Raw genomic sequence first — 22,489 nt, 5'->3', positions numbered from 1 at the left:
ATGAAACCCCTGTGTTTGTGTTGGTATCATTAAGGTCTACCCCAGCTTGTAGCTTCTCACCAACTAAATGTGGTTCCCGGGTGATAAACACAGTTTCTTGAACCGTGTCACTTGATTTTGGCAACACTTGAGAAGATGATTTAAGTGTTTCATTATAAGAAGAAAAAATATGAGATATAAGAGTTGTGATATTTGGATTGAGGGTGTTTCAAATGATGTGCATTGTTTGTATGTACCAACAGTATTTCTTCTTTTACCAATTTGAGAGTGCTCAAGTTGGGTGCATACTCTGTACAGATTGCACTAGGGAGAGTGCTTTGTTCAATAGAGACACCTTGTTGAGAAGGTGCCTCTATAGTCTGTTTATTGCCCTCTTTTACAACTTCACCCTTTTGGGAGGATACAGAAGTAGCTACATGAGTGGTCAACATAATTTTCTTTGTCTTTTTATCTTCTTAACTATGTTAGACTCTAGCTGTGTTTCCTCGCCACTCTCAGCAATTACAGTCAATGGTGCTTTCTTTCCCTTCTTTTTACTCACTCCATAATGTTGGGAGGATGAGGTGGTTGGTTTACTAACTTCTAATGGTAACGAAGAAGGCGTCTCAGTTGTGGAAGACCCCTGTTGGTTGTCCAGTGTTTGTACTTCTACAAGTACAAGAGCCATAAGTGTACTAGATATGGCATTAGATCTCATGTCAGGCATAGGGTATGGGTAGGTTCTAAATCTCTCTAACATGAAGTTAGTGATTTTTAGACCTACTATTACCTCATTCTTTATAATTAGTGAAACAAATAATATCTTGGGCACTTGTTTATAAGTGCCTATTTTAGTCCTATCAATATCATTAAGTAAATATATGTCTGCAACTTTATGATTTAAAGTACACATAATAAACCTAGGAAAAAAAAAATTCTTACCTCTGTTGGCCAATGGCATAGTGAGCCTAGTGCTGAGTTCTTCCAGGATCAATAGCCCCACATAAATGTGCCTGTTGTGAGCCATGGAGAACACCAGATTTTGGACCACATTGGATATATTGTCATACCCAGTCTTCCTGCAGGTGAAGGCTCTCACTATTGAGTCAAATAGGAATGATGATTCCCTCTTGAGATGCTTGTTGTTCAAGCTGGCAAGATTGATATTCTCACTATAATTTATGAAATCCATAAATTCAGCTAACTCCTATTGAGTTGGTACCTCCACCATGCTATCACTAGGGATACCCAGTGCCTTGTTGACATCATTCTCATCAAATTCCACTTGTTGGCCTTGAATTGAACAGCTTACCACCAAAGACACAACTTGATTCTCATGCACAACAGTCCTAACTATAGCTGAATTCTAGAAGTCATTGAGAACATCCAAGTACAGGATAAGATTAGCAGTTAAGGCACCTACAAAGTAAGTCTTAGGTAAAAACTTAACAAAGCTCTTGAACTATCAGGAGCTTGGTTAGCATCAGCGAAAGCTAAGTAGTTGGTACCTTCCTTTAGGATAACAGCTCTAACAGTGTTTGACGCCATTGTAAGTGTATGAATTTGAGTAGGTAAGAAATTTGAGAGAGAAAGAACTCGAAATGAGAGAGAACGGTTAAGATTTGCAAAAACTAGGTCAATTGAGATCTCGAAAGCGTAAAGAGGGGTTATGTCGAGATGTCTAGGTATTTATAAAAAAATATAAGCAACTTGTCGAGAAGTAGGAATAAACGGTTCAGATTTGCTTATCGAGAAGTCACGTGAATTGTAAACTCATATCGAGATGTCATTTTTCCGACTCTTATCGAGAACAAGATAGTGAATTATCGAGATGTAGAACAAATACCCAATTTTTCCTAATTGGAATGAGTTATTCCAATTTTTATATGAATAAATCAAAATAAAATTAAATTATTTTATATCAAAAGTATTTTACTAAAATAATTTATTAAATTAAATTATTTCAGTTTTAAGTCATCGAAAAGTCTAAAATTTATACTTGTAGAGAACTCTATGAATAAACATATGTCGAGATCTCGACAAGACTTATCGAGAAGTCATATAAAGGCTTGTCGAGAAGTCCTTCGAGAAGTCAGTAAAAAGACTTATCGAGAATTCTATCGAGAAGTCTCAAAATGACTTGTCGAGAAGTCATTTAGACTTATCGAGAACTCAGTTTTCTATACACTTTTGTTCTTTTCAGTTCTGTCGTATATTAATTTCACATGTTGAAAATGTAAATTAATAGTTATATAGTTTTTCAAAGAATTTAAAAAATTCCTAGTTGAATTTTAAATTTAGAAAAATAAATATACGGAGAATTCTGAAATATTTATAAATCATACTTCAGTTAATTTCCAATTAAATCAAATTAATTTTGATTTATCAGAAATTAATCTGCTGTAACATATTATCTGAGTTTTAGGATGAAAAATTTAACATTCCAATTTCATTAACAAGTCTGGTGAAAGTTGCTTCATCCAATGGTTTAGTGAAAATGTTAGCTAATTGTTTTTCTGTTGGAACAAAAATGAGCTCAATAATACCATTTACAGCATGTTCTCTAATAAAATAGTACTTTACATCAATGTGCTTAGTTCTAAAATGATTAACTGGATTAGCAACAATAGACACGACACTAGTATTGTCACACATAATTGGAATTTTGTGTAACACTACGTCATAGTCCATTAGTTGATTTTGATCCACAACACTTGAGCACAACACCTTCCTGCAGCTATATATTCAGCCTCGGCTGTAGAATTTGACACAGATTGTTATTTCTTACTGTACCAGGATACAAGTCTGTGTCCAAGAAATTGACGGCTTTCACTAGTACTCTTCCAGTCAACCCTACATCTAGCAAAATTTGCATCTGTATCTCCAACAGCTTCAAAACCGGTTCCCTTAGGATACCACACTCCCAAGTTTGTCATTCCCTTCAAATATCTGAAAATTCTATTTACTGCCATCAAACATGATTATTTGGGATTTTCTTGAAATCCAGTACACAGACATGTTACAAACATAATGTATGGTCTACTAGCAGTTAAGTATAGTAATGATCCAATCATCCCTCTATATCCGGATATGTTTATACTTTTTCCTTTATTATCTTCATCTAATTTGGTAGCTGCAGACATTAGTGTAGATGCAGGTGAGCAATCAACCATTCCAAACTTCTTCAATAAATCTTTAACATATTTGGATTGACTGATGAAAATGTCATCACTTCTTTGACTAACTTGAAGGCCAAGGAAGTAACTGAGCTCTCCCATCATGCTCATCTTATATTCACATTGCATGAGTCTTGAAAATCTTTGACATAACTTTTCATTAGTAGAACCAAAAATGATATCATCCATATAGATTTGAACTAGGATAATATCTTTACAATGCTTCTTGTAGAATAGAGTTTTATCAATAGTTCCTCTAGTAAATCCATGTTTGATCAAGAATTCTGATAGTGTGTCATATCATGCTCTAGGTGCTTGCTTTAAACCATAGAGAACTTTCAACAATTTATAAACGAAGTCTGGAAATTCTGGATCTTCAAAGCCAGGTGGATGTTGCACATAGACTTCCTCTTCTATTTCACCATTGAGGAATGCATTATTCACATCCATTTGATACACCTTAAAGTTCGAGTGTGCAACAAATGTAAGGAAGATTCTTATTGCTTCAAGTCTCGCAACTAGATCAAAATTTCCATCATAGTTAATTCCTTCTTCTTGTGAGTAGCCTTTTGAAACCACTCATGCTTTATTTCTTGTCACAATTCCATTTTCATCCATCTTGTTCCTATACACCCATTTTGTTCCAATAATGCTTCTATTTCTTGGTGCAGGAACCGATTCCCAAACTTTATTTCTCTCAAACTAATTTAATTCTTCCCACATGGCAGTTATCCAGTCAGGATCAAGCAAGGCCTCTTCTATTTTCTTTGGCTCAATTTGAGACGAAAAATATGCATGCATGCATTCATTTGCAGTAGCACTTCTATTCCTTACTCCATCACTGAGATCACCAATTATTGCATCTCTAGTGTGACTTCTATTCTATTTCCTGGTGTGATCTTATTGACTAGATTTTCTCTCACAATTAGCATGATTTTCAGAACCACAATTTTCTTCTCCCTCTGAGTTTGTACCATCAAACTCGGATGAAATTCTTCCTTGATTAGAATTTTTATTTTCATGGATTACTAGTTTAGTTGTGTCTTGCTCCATACTATTTTCTGTGTTGATCTCAGCATTATCCTAAGAATCACTATCAATATTGAGATTTTCAAACTTCAAAGTTTCAGCTTCATTTTCATCACGACATTTCAAGCCTGGACACTTGTCATCATCAAAGGTCACATCTGTGCTTTCCATAATTTTCTTCTGTTCAAGCACATTAACTCTGTAGGTAGTTCTCTTTGATAAATATCCTAGAAAAATTGCTTCAAAAACCTTAGAGTCAAATTTTCCCACATATTCAGAGTTGTCTTTTAGGATAAAATACTTACTTCCAAACACATGCAGATACTTCACAGTAGGCTTTCTTTTTGATAGAATTGAGTAAGGTGATTTTCCATGGTTTTTATTGATCAAAGATCTGTTTTGAGTATAGCATGCAGTATTCACAGTTTCTTCCCAAAAACTTGTTGGCAGATAAAAGAGTTTCCTGTACCACAAATTGTTTTGCTCAACAGATGCCTTGGTATAGAAGCAACAAATTCCTTCCTTATTTGTTGAACTTAGGTCTGCAACAAACAAGCTTCCTTTTATAAAACCTTTCAAAGCAGTTTCATCAGTCTTTTTGGTGATAATTGATCAGTCTTCTTTTTCAAAATTCACCTTGAATCCCTTGTTAGTAAATTGACTGCACTTAGAAGATTTACTTCAATCCAGCAACCAGTGCTACATCTTCTATGACAACATTTCCAGAAACGATCTTGCCATATCCCATTGTGAATCATTTGATATTGTCTCTAAAAGTCACCAATGGGCCAGCAATCTCCTCAAATTGTGATAGTAAGGTCTTATCACATGTCATATGCCTAGAACATCCACTTCCAATGATCCATATGACTCTTTTCATTTTGCCCTCTGATTTTGATGGGGATGATTCTCCTTGTTCTAAAGCTGTGAGTGCATAATTTCCAAATTCTTCATTATCATCATCTTCATCAGTGTTGTAACATCCCCAAATTCAAGGTCAGGAATTCGGGTTGTTACGATCACTTAATATTGTCTAATAAACAATTAATCCTCTTGTCACATCATTACTCGACCTTTTAACCAAACTCACACACACACAGGTTATATGCTCAGAAACATTACTAAATTAACGTTAAAGTATTTAAGTTATTACAGACCAAAGGAAATTATCTCAAAAGGGTGAACGCCGAGAACAGCTCTACATGAGACTGGCTCGGGTCACAAATAGTCTTGGTTCAAGTACTCAAAAGAAAACTATCTCTACTCGTCTACCTGAGGTGGCTGGCGGACGAACAGTCTATGGTACTCACGTGCGTCCCCTACCCGCTTGCGGGCAGTCATCCTGGTTCGGGCCATGCTGGTAATCTGTTGTGATATGATATTTATAAAATCAAGAGTGAGAACTAACGCTCAGCAAGATATAGATATCCATTATTTGAATATGATCATTTAGGGAAAAACAACCATTAAGCATTGTATATCCAAGGTTTCTAAAAGTTTATATGCTTGTCAATTTTATGAAAAACTAAACTTTAAATGTATCAGTTTAATCAGCTTATACTCGTGCTCATTTCATCTAAAAATCTCAATATGATGCTTGAACCAAGATTCTCATATGGATGTGATATATATACATCAACATCCTTATTTAAAAGTTAGCCTTATCGGCCTTCTGTTGTAGGTTTCACAACAATTTATCCAAAGTGGAGGAAAGGGACTATACTGGAATAAACCACGTACCGGTGATCAGCCGGATACAAAATTTTCTCTACTAGTAGAAGGAATACAAACCTAGCCGCCTTTGGGCTTATCAAGACATTACACGATGGTTGCCCATTTCCGTGCAAGTCCGAAAGTCAATGGTCATAGAGACCATATAACTGTATACTGCGCCACTCCGTGCTTGGTCACTACCCGATACCTCTACGTGCCGGGCAGGCCACATTCCAGTCCCAAAATAATTATATTATTTACACAAAATCCTTTATCGAAGGAATAGATCGTTCTGAGTTGACCTTTAAATAAGATGATTTATTCATCACTTTTAATACAATTGATCCTTGGGAGTTGTCGGAGTTTTGAATTTAAAATCATTTTCAAACCCTTCACTGTAGTAGAGTTTTACATATATTGTTCACTTGTTTTTCGTTGAGCGAGGAAGCAAAACCCTTATGCTTCTAGACTAAGTTCCCTATGGTTTTGATAGGTTTCAGATGATTGATCTCTTCCAAGAATTTTGAATAATTTAGCAAATATCCTTGGGAATTATGTCTATTTTTAAATGATTTTTAGAAGTACTGAATATTAAATATTCACGTTCTCATAATATTTTTAAGAAGGGTTCAATGAATTGATAAAATCTTAAGTACTAAATGTTTCTCAATAAGGTTCAATGAATTGATAAAACCTTAAGTACTAAATGTTTCTCAATAAGGTTCAATGAATTGAAAAACATCTTAATTAAATACTTAAGACAGGATTTGACATCTTATAATTATCCATCGAATGGTTACATACGTTTTAGATAGAGTGAATTGATTTTAAAACTTTTCAATATCTCTTTAAGTATTTTCCGGATATTTTAGTAACTCTTTAGGTATTACTTATAAATAGATAATCAAATAGGATATCCCTTGAGTGAATATTTGATTATCTCTTATAGTTATAAATCAAATCTCAATCGTTCGCTTAATATGTATGTTACGCGAAAGTAATTTGTTTATTGAAATAGAAATCTTCCGCGTCCGGCTCGTTCCGGAATTAAATCGATTTAAAAATATCTCCGACTCCCACTATCTTGTATTATATTAAAATTACATTTCAATTTCTCATACTCGTATAAAACGAAGTTTGTTTTCATAAACAATCGTATAATTTGAATGTATTGATATCACAGACAAGCATATATTTTCAAACTGTAAATCATGGCATCAATATCACAACAGTATATATATCATGGACAATCTGTGACAGGGTTTCGTAAACTTGCCTCGAGTGCTAGGAGTGGTATGGTCTTGGGGCTTTTGTTGGCGATCTAAAATCAATAACCAACGATCTTAGTTAGTACGCGATTATCGATTCGCTTCACTAAAACATTTTTATAATATCGAAAAATTAATATTTTCTTAAAATTATTTTTGGAAAGTCTTCCTTGCTGCATTATCTATTTATCATGATTTTTCCAAGATTCCGAAATCATTTTTAGCCTTTCAAAATCATCATGCAAGTGGCCTATGTGCAGTTGGCTTTTCGTATGAACGCTCTACACTAAAATGGTCATAACTTCAAAACCGTAAATCTCCTCGCGACGATCCACATATGTACAGAAACTAAAAATCAAGATTTACCCATTAATGGCCAGTGACTCACAAGTTTCAAACATTTACATGGCCGAATACACAGCAGAAGGCAGACCAAGTGTAATAGGCTCCACATTCCAGTTCTACTACTTGTTCTTGACACAATCACTACTTATGACCAACACAACACTTTTTACTTCTCAAGATCTACCCACATACACCTTATATAATTTATCTAGCATCACATAAAAGCATCACAACTCAAAAACTCAAGTACTTAGCAAGAATATGAGCAAAACAACCTTACACATACAGAAACTTTTGGATCTTGACACTACGTCATAAATAACTCTTAAACCCACCCTTAAAACTTTAAAGAGTTGGAAGTTATACCTTCTTGAGCCCTAGGAGGGTTATTAATAAGATGATTAGGGCTTGGTTTTCTTGAAAAACACTTAGAAGGGATAGATCCTTAAGAAACAAAACCAAGAAACCATGTTAGTCAAAACAGTCCATAAAGTTCTTGAACTTCAAGAATTTGTTTCTCATAAACCATTAAGAATTTGGCCATGAAATCATAAAGATACCTTTAATAGGATGTAAGGAAGATTTATGAATTTTTATAGAATTTTTAATAGAGGGAAGGATGGAGAAGTGAAGTGAAGAAGAGGGTTCTCCCTCTTTTCTGCATGAACAGCCGAGAGCAAGAGAGAGGTGGGGGGGGGTTGGCTTGATTTTTGTTAAAGTGGTGGAGTGTATAAGATGGTTTTGATTGAGTGTATATATGGGTATAATAATCAGCAAAAGAAATGGCTTGGTTGACAATCTAGATGAGTAGAAATGGAGAGGTATGGCCTTGCACTTCCTTGTCTCCCCCATTACTATTCACTCACTATTCACTTACTATTCTACTACTATTCCACTAACCATTCTAGTTAGCTTTTAATTTCCTAGTTACATCTCCTAACCACTAGTTAGCTTGGTTTTTCATGGCCAACTTGCATGGAATTAATTTCTCATTCGATTATTTAGCGTATACGCGATTGTCGTTCCATTCCGATATTTTAATCGTATAACATTTCATTTCGTAGTGAATTCTTTTATCGCTTATAATCCTTTAACCAATTCTATTCCTTTCTCTTGATCATAAAAACACCTTGATATAATGTTTATTCCATGTAGTATTCCCGTTCTACGCCATTCCTTACGGATATGAAAACACGTAGTATAATCGTGAATCTTCGAATTCCGACGACTTTTACATTCACTTATTTTCCTTGATAAACAAGAATATGATCTCGGATTTTCAAAATTCCACTATTCATATTTGTGATGAACTCCATACGTATTACATAATTAGTTCCAGTACTATTCACTGAATTTTTAAAATATTACAAAAATCAGGGTTCTTACAAGTGTCATCCCAACTATTTCCTTCAGCTATATAATCCTTTCCCTGTTGTTTCTTTAAGAGAGCTTTATACTTTGCTTCTAACTCCAGGTAAGATTTATCCTTCTTCACTTTCTTTGGCTTCCTACACTCAGTTTCAAAGTGGCCCAAATCATTACAGTTCTAGCACCTTATTTTTCCAGTTTTGTAGCCACCTTTGCCACCTGAGTTGTACTGAATTTTTCCTTTCCAGTTGTTGCTATTTGAGGTTTATCCCTTGATCTTGAAGTACTTAGTCTTTTTCACCCTAATGTTAGAAAATTTTTAGAAAGGTAAGCCATAGATTGATCCATCCCATCTATCTTATCAAGAGTATAATACTCATCCTCTTCTAGCTCCAATATGACCTGTTTTTTAGGCTCCTTGTTTTTTTGCTCAACTGCATGAGTGACTGGAGTTTGAGCTTCATGTTCATCTTCAAGTAATTACTGTCATTAACCATCAAGGCACTAGATCCATCTACTACATGTCCTTGGTTTGCCTTCAATGACTCTCTCAGCAATATTTCAAGCTCATATGTTTTCAGAATCCCATATAGGAACTCCAATGTCATCCTGCTCAAGTTTCTTCCTTCTATAATAGTAGATAACTTCTATTCAAGATGGTGGAAGGGCTAGCAAAAGCTTTAGGTTTACCTCCTCAGCTTCATAATATTTATCATGAAGTTCCAAGTCATTAATCAATTTTTTGAACTTTAGTAATTCCTTCTTTAGGTCTAGCCATGAATCCCTCATACTGAGGCACCGGTATTCTCCTTTGATTTGATCTAACTTCCTCTGTACCTTCGCACATAATTTTAATTTTCTCCCAAATCTGCTTGGATGTGTCACATTTGACAATGTTATTGTACATTACATTGTCAAATGACTCAATCAGTATTAACTGCAAGCCACTATCCAGGGAGACCTTTTCTTTTTCAGGCTATGTGTATGTTGCAGGGTCTGTATGTGCAAAGTGAGCTGGAATGACCATATCTCCATCAGTAGACTCAGGAACCCTTTCCATAGGAACGAAAGGTCCATTCTTGAGAATTTGAATGTACATGGGGTTTTCCATTCTTATAAATAACATCATCTTCTTTTTCCTCAGTGTGTAGTTAGCTTTGTCAAAGGCTGGTATCTTGATGCTACTTATCTTTTGAACACTCATTCTTCCAAGATCTTTATCTGTTTACTTTCATATTTTTCTCTAATACCACTTGTTAGATATTAAGTGCAAATAATATAACACAGAAGGGGGGTGAATGTGTTTCTTGAATAATTTTGTCTTTTAAAACTTGTTTGGATTTTGATGAACAAAGTAGTTAGTAATTAGGAGAGATATTGAAGTAAGCATAAATAACACAAACACACAATATCAAAAACTCACTTAATTATATTAATTAATTTTTTCCTACTACAAATTATGTGTTCTTGTAAATTAAGAACTCATCTTCTATCTTAAGAGAGAATACAAAAAAATCTAGATCTATTTTGTTACATGTGAACTAAGGACCCGTGCATATTTACAAAACTTGCACTAAAATGTACTACACCAATTTCTAAAGCAACCTTGTCTATTTTCTTTTCCGGTATTAGCAAATATGTACAGAATCTTGCAGGTCTGTGACCACTCTTTATCCAGTTAATCTTGGCCTTTGATCTTGTATTCTTCAAGCTGCTTTGTAGACTTTTTAATTCAGTGAATCTTTAACTTGTGTATATTCTGAATCTAAGAAGTATGTCGAGATATCCAATTTGTTCAATAGATAAGTGACATCTCGATAAGTATAATGATTTATCGAGATCTCTGAGTTCTCTATAGATATATTTGACTTGTCGAGGTCTTTAATTCCTTGCGTGTGAAATGACTTGTCGATATGTCTGAGATCTCTACATGTAGAAATGACTTATCGATATCTCTGAGATCTCTATGTACATAATTTCACTTATCGATATCTCTGAGATCTTTATAGGAGAAATTGACTTGTCAATATCTCCAATTATTTACATCTTCATTTGACTTTTCGATATCTCTGAGATCTCTACATATAGAAATGACTTGTCGATATCTCCAGTTCTCTACATCTTTAATTGACTTATCGATATCTCTAAGACTTCTCTATAAGCCATTTTGGACTTCTCTACAAGTCATTTGGACTTCTCGAAAGACTTCTCGATATAACTTGATCTGTGACTTGCTGATATCTTAACTTAGAACATTTTTCATAGAACAGCTTTATTCAACTCCAAACTTCTACATCTTTTCTTTGAGGCATGATCATGACTTGATCTTCTTCCAGAGTTTATTCCTCAGCTTGAATCTGTTCACAGAAAAATCCCCCAGTCTAATATTTTAACCATTTTTACAGACTCAAGAAATACAATACAAGATATAGATTTAGATTATCATACAACTTAATCTTAGGTTTGTCGATGTGACTTAGTCTTGTTATTATACAGGCATGTCTTGCACAACAAACTGGTATCTTACTCAGGCAATCGTCAAGGACATGGTATGACACCCTTACTAAATTTATAATTGAATATGAACTAGTAGAGTCGTCATATAAGTAACTCTCATTATCATAAATCACAAACATAATGTTATATCTGTGCAGTGATATCATGATAATATTATATGTTGGTCTACTAACAAAACTTGTGCAAGTTATTTGCTAAGTTATTGCAGAGTAGGTATGGACGAGCATGTTGAAAAAGTTGTAACGCCCCCAAATCCGGGGTCAGGGGATTTGGTCGTCACTATGAAACCTCAATCCAAAAAAACTTGTTTAATCAATAAACAAATGTCAGCATAAGATATTTAGAATCTATGACCCCAAACTAATCCAAGATATTTTAAGGTTACAGTTCTATAAACAAGATATCCAAATTCCACAAATAAATTTTTCTCGTTCTCTTAAAACTCTTTTCAATATTTCCAAACTCACAACTTAACCCTCTAGTATAACTTCAAGAAGAAGTATACTAGACCAACGATTTAATACATAACTAATACATATATAAATACAACTTTATACAATAGAACTTACTTAAGTCCGCAAACCCTGAACCAACCACCTTTCAAAAGCGTTTTCTATGCTTTCTCAAATTATGCAGCTAAACAGCGCCAGTTAATTCTCACTGGAAGGTTAATTTATAAACAGGCAAGTATGAGCGAAAGAAATGCTCAGCAAGTTCATTATAGCATATATATGGTCGTTTTGATATAAAACCGACATCTGCATTAGAGCAGAATATTTAAAATATAATTGTTGAATCACAAAATTTTAATTAAGGAATCCCCGAATTGGTTTCTTAAATGTATAAAAATCTTTTTGATATTTTTGAGCGAAATGTTTCAGCAATACTTTGAATCTTGACGAGAATAAAACTCGTAAAACAGTGTTTACGGAAATATCGTATACAACAATAACATGCAACAGTGATTATGGACTGAATCATAAACTCATTCAAAATCCAACTCTTGATATTAATACTCATTTTGATGTCACATCAAATTAGATATCAATACGAACTTTGATGCTCAGAACATCCCATACTGAAGTCAACATCAATCATCTATATTAATACCACCTTTGATATTTATCAACAAAATAAGTATCAGCATAAATCGGAAACTGAATCAAAACTGCATTTCACCTTTTATCCAAAACCAAAATACTTGATAAATCCTTTATTATATGATTATCAAAAGCAATATAATAATTTAGATTGGAATCTTTCTCCGACGGACGTACTATCACATGCTGATCAGCCCGTATGATAGCACTGGATCATGATTCGTAAAAACATGTCCCAAAACACGAGTACTCAAATAAAAAGGTGTTATTCCCTAACAATACAACAAGAATTATAGAAGGGGGGTTAAATTTAATTATAGCTACTTTTTCAAATTTTAAAACAGTTCTAACTTGATAAATATAACAGTGTTTGATTGGCAGTTGTACGGAATAAAAAGATGAAAGATATCAAAATACTAAGTAATAAAAACAAAAGCTTTTAAAACTTTCTGGTGGATTTGAAAGTATCCACCAAAGATATATATATATACATATATCAAATGAGAACCCTGTGAAGCTTGGATAGTTCACAGCTGCTTACAAGTTTGAACAACTAAACTACAAAGAAATGCTTATAGGATATAGCTTGATATGTTTCTCTGAAAATATATCTGCTTAGTTAATTATTCTACTTGCTACACTTGGTTTATATATCTCCAAGTTTACATGACAATAAAACAAGATAATAAATCAAAACATATCTAGTCTAACTTTATATTGCTTCACTACTCTATTCCAGCATCTTTGAATATCTTCACAATTGCATGGAAATGATAATGCTTCTTTGTTCTCAAATTCCTGCTTATCAGGCTGCCACATTCCTTTTGCAAACACCCGACGCATGTGACTGTGTTGTCACTGTCAACAACTATTTGAATTTGATCATCCGTCGGGTCTATACTTGTCATCAATCGGGAAGCTTTGTTGTTCATCCGCCGGGAGTCTTGTAGATTATCCGTTGGGTGTCTATTTGTCACTTGACTCCATTTCACTTATACGAAATTATAAGACATCTCATATTTACAATTAATTAACGTATTATGTATATCAATCTAGTAGTTAACATGACTTACAGAACCCTAAGCAACCTACTTGACTAATACATGTTGTTTGTAGAAATGTGCTACAGTTCTTATCATTACATAAGCTACTCACTCGATGGATATTAATATGTCATCCATCGGGACTGTAAATTTTTTCCGTCAGGACTATATTAGATCATTCGTCGAGTGCTACAAAATACACTAAGTTAAATCTACTAAGGTGATTTGTTTAACTCATCATCAAGTTCACAACATATTCCTAACAATCTCCCCAATTTATGTCTACTGGAATTGTAGCCATAAATTAAGAGAAATTTGATGATAACAAAACACCCTAAAGATACAGGTTGAAAAGAAGTAGATAAAACTGATAAGTGCTACAATATTTATTAAAAATTGAACAAGGCAAAGTGTACAAAAAGTTCTCACAATCATGATCAAGGTGATCCTCTAATCTGAGCAGTTAAATCTATTTCCTTGATTGTCTGGATTTCTTCCCAAGCCTCCTTTGTTCTCTTCTATTTGATTCTGGAGTTGTCTGTGGAATTCAAGTTCATCAGCTTCAGATAAATCCAACATTTCTTGTATTTCCAAAAGAGTCTCATTGCTAGAGATACTCAGTTGGTCATCCCGTCTGAAGATTCTTCTAACTCCCTTATCATTCATGAATTCCATCAGCCAATAAGGCCTCAAATGCACTCTCTTTCTTGTGAAGGGAATAGACAGAGTTTTTGGAAGTGCATCTTTGGCTCTATTACTCCTTAGCTCCTCTATTTTTTTTAGGACTATTCTCCTTGTAGTAACATTAAATCCAAAGTTCTTCTTGAAGGATGAATAGACTTTTATCAGTACCGATTGGCTTTCTTGAAGAATCCTGTGAAGTGGCCATGTGATCTCTTTCCCTCCCTTGTACTTGAACACTAGCCTTTCAGGAAGATGTCTGTAGGCATCAATCCCTCTTACTTATTCCAAATCATCCAATTAGAGGTTTATTTCAGAGAACTCTTTGATGTCACAGATGTATAAGAAATATCCCTTGTTGACTGTAGGTTGAGATTTGGTTAGGGTCTTGGATCTAAGAGTCACAGGCTTCACTTTCTTGATTGCTCTAGTCTTTGTTTTCTTTGGCTTGTTGAAGATTGGAAAGTTTAGTTCAGGAATTGGAAAACTATCCCAGTCTACTTGCTCATCCTTTGGAATTATGGGCTCACCATGAATATTCCTATTTGGATCCACCACCTTGAATTCTTCAAATACCACTGAGGGTTTGGATGTCTGGGTTGAAGTTGTAGACTTTTTAGGAATGTAGTCTTTCATTTCATCATCACTGAAGTCCAATTTTCTTTTGGAGGGGAGCTTGTATCTGAATCTTCTTTTTTGTTGTGGTTCATGTTGCATTTTCTGATCTTGAGGTTCAGCAATCACAGATGGTTGTGTAGAAATCTCAGTTGTAGTCTTCACAGCTTAAAGTTTGGCCAAGATAGTAGCTTGCTCCTTCTTTTGTTTGAGCTTCTTAGAATCTAAGGTAGCTTGCTTCTTTTCTTGCCTGATTCTTTCTTTCTCTTCCTTTTTAGCTTCTACAAATTGAGGGTGTCCAACTACCACACAGATTTCCTTACCATTTCTGTAAATCTTGGCAATTCTTCTTTTAAGTACTGAATCAGCTGAATCCTTGAAAAATGCAATTGACCTACCGAAAAGCTTCTTCTCATCTGACCTAGGTGTCTCATACACAGTATCCATAGGATTTTTGTCTGAAAACTTTGAGTAGTTTCTTTTAGGCTTCAAGACTAGATTTGCCTTTGGAGACTTTATGCAAGCAGTTTGACCCTTTTCCAGATAATTCAAACTCATTTCATTCACAGAAATCTGCTTCACTTGAGAGTGATGATTGAAGATTTTGTCTGGTTTCTGAATTGGCCCAAATTTCTATTGAATTTCTGCATCTATTTTCCTCCATTTTTCTTTTAGTTCCTTCTCAACTGCTGTTATATCAATCTTTAGCAGTTTTTCATTTAAATCCAATTTTGCTGCTGCCAGATTAATGATGTCAATGATGTCCATGGCTGGTGGCTTAGTGAAAGCAATTGTTGGCATAATTACTTTGTTGACTTGAATGTTGAGCTGTTTCTCCCCCTCACTTGATGAACCTTTCTTCCCCTTTTTGTTAGCATCAAGTTGTTAAGCGGAAGGGAGTTGAGCAGCTACCAACTGTTGGAGCAGAGCAGTCTGAGTTTCCTGATTAACAAGTATCTTGGCCATTGACTTCTCCACATCAGATAATCTAGAGTCCATGGCCTCAACCTTTCTATTTAGATCAGCTTCCTTCCTCAGTTTCTGAGCTATCCCAGTCATGGCGGTTCCAGGAAGTCTAGCATCCAACCTTGCTATGAGATCCTATTTTACTTCAGAAACTTCTTGCTTTATTTCATCCACACTTTGACTGTGTTGGAGAGCTTGAATCTTATGCAGCTGTAGAGCTTCAAGATGTTCTGTAAGTAATCTCTTTGTGCTGGCATTTGTGGATGCTTGAATGGTTGTTTGGGTGTCATAAATGAGCTTCAATAATGTGGATTGGAGATGTGAGTATGAACATTCTTTGGTTAGCATCCAGGAAGGAATGTCTGCATCTCCCCTATGTTCATGCTGTCTTCCTCATCATCCCCACCAGCATCCCCAAAAGAGTCTTCAGACAGTTCAAAATCACTGCCAGTATTGGATGGCATAGCTGTGATTGCATCATTTGCCCTTTGCATAGAAGCAGTTGTATGCACTAGATTCAGCATCCTCTCAGCATCCTCATTGCCATGTCCATCTAAAGTTTGATAAGCTGGAAAAGGATGAGTAAATATCTCAGCATCTAGGGAGATATAATATATGACAGCTTGATATTCTTGCTGAAATAGTCTCTCTCTTTCTACATCACTGACATTCATTGACTCACTAGCAATGGTGTCCACCCTTATCACTCATGTACCTGCATTTCTCTCATAATCTCTCTTTTATTGCATCAAGGGCTCCCCTTCCCACCCTCACACCCTCACCTTCACCATCCAAGGTGGGACTCCTCTCACTCACTTTTGCGAGACCTGAAGAAATGGTTTGCATATGTTCACTAATTTTCTCTCCTTTTTCCTGGGAGCAACCCAGCCTCTTACTCAATTCACTCCCTGCCCTCAGTCCTAAGAGTAATTGTACTACTACTAAGTCATCTGCACTTGTGATAATTGTAGGAATTTAAAGTTGTGCAGAGACTCTCGACGGATGAGGAATATCCATCGGGATAGTAGTTTGGCTAGCCAACGGATGACTACTGTTAGGCACATCTGTCGGGAGACAATCACTACTCGACGGATGAATAATATCTATCGGGATAGAAGAAATGAATGAGCTTGGAGTGGAGACTATTGTAGACTCTGTGCAGATTGATGAAAATTAGGGCACAGATGTCTCAACAGACTCAGAATGAATTGGCAAGTGAGCCAACAAATCATCTAAAAGATGTTGCTCACTTGCTTGGATTTTTGGCTTCTCCAATAGAGTTAAAAATGGAGAATTTGGAAGTGATGTATGAATCATGTCTACATCTAGTGAGTGTGTGGGTGAATTTGGTGTTTCAGGTGCTTCAATTATTAATAATTTTGGCTATGACTCCATATTTATTGGAGCCACAACAATCTGACTTTGAGATGGTGCAGTTACAGGGTCTTTAGCACCAGTTTGCACTGTGTGTGTTCCCTGTGCATCCCCAAGGGTTTTAGATCTTTTATTTCTTGCATAAGTCTGTGGTGAACTTGTGTCCCTAACCCTCTTGGCATGTGCTTCTGGTTGGGAGCTTGTTTCAATAGTAACATCCTTTTGGGAGGATGAAACTAGAATTGAGATAATACCCTTATTAACAACCACAGTTTGTTGGGAAACTGTGGTGTGGCTAAGCTTAGGTACACTAATCTCACCATCCTTATCCTTAGGGTTTCTTTGATTTTCACCATGTCCCTCACCTTGCTCACTCTCCTTCACACTCCCCTCATTGTGTTTAGTAGATTTTGCAACTGATTTCTTTTGAAAGAAACCAGAGGGGGCTTTCTTAGCTTTGGATTTAGAAATTTTTTTTGGTAGCTTGGGTAGGCATCTGTTGGGTCATTGACACAGATGCCATAGCTACACTTGAAGGCAAAGAAAAATGTAAGGTTGGAAGAGTGGAGACAGTGGTGTTTACCTCACTTACCTGAGGTCCCCCATGATTGGAAAGTAGAAGAGGGGCACCTCTTTGTGGTGACTTGCCCTGTTGAGATCAGCAATGACTCTCATTTCTTGAACCCAACAATTCAGTTTGTTGGTTGGGTTCTCAACAACAATATTCTCAATAAGATGGTTAGCAAGCATCATAAAGAATCTAACATAATAGACACTTTTACATCTCTTATTAAGTTCTCCTAACTTATAACCTAACTCAAACATGATTAAGTCACTGAAGTTAAGTACTTATCAGTAACTAGCATATAAAGCATGTTATGCATAGAAATGTTAACAGAATCAGTATTTCTTATTTTACCAGAAAATATCTTAGTCACTATATCACACAAATAGCTCAATTCATTTCTAAGACCTAGCCACCTAATCTTACTTAACTTAGAAGTTGAAAGTGCATAGCCCATAGAATTTAACATGTTAACTATATCAGTATCTGTGTGTGGAACAGTAGAGGTGTTATATGGAATTATAAAGCATGCTTTGAAAATGTCACTATTAATGCAAAACTGCTTACTTTTAAGAGAGAAAGTTATGTTCTTGTCAGTAGAGTTGTACACGGCAGTTGTCCATATCTCCTCCACAACTTCATAGTAGATTGTGGGTGATTCCAGCATAGCATAACTGAGTTTACAGCTCTTCACAAAGTCCATCATCTTGTGAAAGTCTCCAGACTGTGAAATCTCCTTGTTCACAAGAGCTACAAAGTTGTTCTTTTCATAGATAAATCCAGATTGAGACATGATTTTGACTACTGGTGCCATTGTTAGAGAATGAAAAATTTGCAGAGAGAATATTTGCTTTGGAGAAGAAAGGAAGTTAAATCAATTTATTTGAGAATGATAAAAGAATAGAATAAAAATGAATTCTGCTTTTATACCATCTCAGAAATAAACTGTCAAAAATAAAAAAGTGAAATAAAGTAACCAATCAAAATAGCCCAAAAAAGCCGTTTAAAAATAATTAAACTGTAAAAATTCTGTCACTTATCCGTCGTGTTATACTTACAAACTGTAAGTATACCCGATGGATAACGTAAGAGTTTTAACGGCTAAGATTGAGACAATTCGACGGATGAGAATAAACCAATTATCCGTCGGGTTATAAAATAATCCAGAAAAGTAATTGATTTTTATTAACAAATAATATTCCGACGGATGATCAAACTCGATGGATAATGAGCATCCGTCGGGGTGTAAATTTTGACTTAGCCAAAATTTCATCCAAAACAGAAAAATCAATTAAGTTTCTGGCTACATTATAACTTGCAAAAATATCTGAAATAATTCAAGAATAATTAAGCATACCTAACTCACTTACCGACCTTGAAAAGGTGGATTCATCAAGTGGCTTGGTAAATATATCTGCAAGCTACTTTTCAGTTGGAACAAAATAAAGTTCAACAATACCATTCATCACGTGTTCCCTAATGAAGTGGTACTTGATGTCTATGTGCTTTGTTCTTGAATGATGTACTGGATTTTCAGTGATGGAAATTGCACTTGTGTTATCACAGAAAATGGGAATTCTATCCACTTGTAGACCATAGTCCAACAATTGGTTTTTCATCCACAAAATCTGTGCACAGCAACTACCAGCAGCAATATATTCAGCTTCAGCTGTAGAAGTAGAAACTGAATTTTGCTTTTTACTGAACCAGGACACAAGCTTGTTCCCTAGGAATTGACAGTTTCCTGTTGTACTTTTTCTGTCTATTTTACAACCTGCATAATCTGCATCTGAATAACCAGTTAGATCAAAACCAGAATCTCTAGGATACCAAATGCCAAGTTTTGGTGTTCCCTTGAGATATCTGAAAATCCTCTTGATAGCTACTAAGTGAGATTCTCTAGGATCAGCTTGAAATCTAGCACAAAGACAAGTAGCAAATACTAGGTGATTTATTCTGACTTTCAGCTTCGCTTGATGTTCCGACGGATGATGCACTTTGTGTCCCGACGGATGAAGCTGATTGTCTCCCGATGGATAAGGCAGATTGTCTCCCGACGGATAAAGCATTTTGTGACTCAACAGATGTTGAATTATGTGCTTCATTAGTTGTAAATTTTTCTGCATTATCCTTATTCACTGTTTCTTGATCACTTTCATCATCACTGTCATCACTAACCATCTCCACATTATCAAATTTGAGGCTTTCATGGAAATTTCCATCTTGCAGTCCTTCAATCTTTTTATCATCAAACACAACATGTACTGATTCCATAACAATGTTGGTTCTTAGATTATAGACTCTATATGCCTTTCCCACAGTATATCCAACAAAAATTCCTTCATCTGCTTTAGCATCAAACTTCTCATGTTGATCAGTTTAATTCCTTAAGATATAACATTTATAGCCAAAGACATGAAGAAAATTTAGAGTTGGCTTCCTATTCTTGAACAATTTGTAGGGAGTCATGCACTTTGCTTGATTAACCAAAGACATATTCTGAGTGTAGCAGGCAGTATCACAGCTTCTGGCCAAAAATATATTGGTAACTTTGATTCTTCAAGCATTGTCCTTGCAGCTTCAATAAGTGATATGTTCTTCCTTTCCACCACTCCATTTTTTTGTGGAGTTCTTGATGTAGAAAACTCATGCATAATCCCATTCTCTTCACAAAATGATCTCATCACAGAATTCTTGAACTCAGTTCCATTGTCACTCCTGATTCTTCTTACTTAAAGTCAGGATGATTGTTGACTTGCTTTATGTGATTGATGATGATTTCACTAGCTTCATCTTTGGACTTTAGGAAATATATCCAAGAGAACTTTGAGAAATCATCCACAATTACTAGGCAAAATCTTTTTCTTGAGATGGACGGCACATTGACTGGTCCAAACAAATCCATGTGTAACAACTGCAAAGGTTCTTCAATTGTTGAATCAAGATTCTTCTTGAATGATGCTTTGATCTGCTTTCCTTTTTGGTAGGCATCACACAATCCATCCTTAGTAAACTCCACTTGAGGAATACCTCTAACCAGTTCTTTCTTAACAAGGTCATTCATGGTCTTGAAGTTTAGATAGGACAGCTTCTTGTGCCATAGCCAACTTTAATCTTGACTTTCTTTACTGAGAAAACAAGTGACAGATTCTGCATTTGTTGAGTTGAAGTCAGCTAGATACACATTCCCTTTTCTCACTCCAGTGAGAACAACTTTGTTGCTCTTTTTGTTTGTCATAACACAAACTTCTGAATTGAAGATTACTGAGTTGACCTTATCACAAAGCTGGCTGATACTCAACAAATTATGCTTACGACCATCCACTAGGGTAACCTCTTCAATGATGACATTGTCTTCTGAAATCAAGCCATATCCTACAGTATAACCCTTGCTGTCATCTCCAAAAGTAATACTTGGGCCAGCTCTTTCCTTGAACTCAGTGAGCATGGTAGAATCTCTAGTCATGTGCCTTGAGCAACCACTATCCAGATACCAAAGATTCTTTCTGTTTCCATGATTGCTTGAAGAACTTGTTTCTGTTTCATCAGATTTGGCTATTAGGGCTAGATTGACATAACTTGTTTCTTCATCTTCATCCAATCCATCTGCAACCCAATCATTCTCCTGTGTAATGAAAGCCCTTTTCCTTTTGTTTGAGCAACTCAAAGTATTTCTGTTTATAATCAACAGGCCCAAACTTCTTTTTGCTAGAATAAGACTTTCTACACTCACTGGCAAAATGTCCTGCCAAGCCACATTTGAAACATTTGAATTTGGATTTATCCACCATGTTTTTATTTGGCTTGGCTGCTCTAAAATTCTTTTTGAATTTGAGCTTGGAAAATCTTCTGGATAGGAATGCTAGATGTTCATCAATATCATCCATGTCATCTTGGCTCAAGTGATCTTCATTTTCAGCTACCAACCCTTTACCCTTGCTTTCACAGACCTTTAATGTAGGCTCAACAAATTCTAACTTCATCTCTTTCTCCTTCTCTAACTTAGAAACCAGTGCTATGGACCCTCCTTTCTTCCTTCCTTTCTCCATCCTCTCATCTTGCTCTATTTCAAGCTCATAAGTTTTCAGGATACCATATAGTCTCTCCAAGGTGAACTCCTTGTAATCCTGTAAATTTCTCAATGAGACTGTCATTGGCTTCCACTCCTTTGGAATAGATCTAAGGAACTTGAGGTTAGAGTATTTTGTTTGATAGACTCTTCCATGCAACTTCAGAGCATTTAGTAGCTTTTGAAATCTACCAAAAATATCAGTGAGAGACTCACTTTCTTCACAGTGGAAATGCTCATATTGCTGAATCAGTAGCTGCATCTTGTTCTCCGTTACTTGCTCAGTACCATCACAAATAATCTGGATTGTGTCCCAAACCTCTTTGGTTGTTTCACAGTTAATGATGTTATCAAACATAACACCATCAACTTCATTGAACAATATGTTCATGGCCTTCTTTTCTTTCCTGACTTGCTCAATATCATGGTCTGACCATTCATGCCTAGGTTTGGGAACAGATGGTTCATTGCTAGTTGTAGCTCTCATTGGTACATGAGGACCTCTATCTATGCAATCCACATAGGTCTCATCTTGGGAAAGAAGATGTAGGTGCATTTTCACCTTCTAGTGGTGATAATTATCTTTGTCCAGAAATGGAAATCTTGTTGTTTGTTGTGATCTTTACACTCTTTGTACTTCAAGAGCTTGCTCTAATACCAATTGTTATTCCCTAATAATAC

The sequence above is a fragment of the Apium graveolens genome, chromosome 10 (genome assembly GCF_009905375.1).
Source record: "Apium graveolens cultivar Ventura chromosome 10, ASM990537v1, whole genome shotgun sequence".
In the NCBI taxonomy this organism is placed as follows: domain Eukaryota; kingdom Viridiplantae; phylum Streptophyta; class Magnoliopsida; order Apiales; family Apiaceae; genus Apium; species Apium graveolens.
This window is presented reverse-complemented; position numbering follows the sequence as displayed.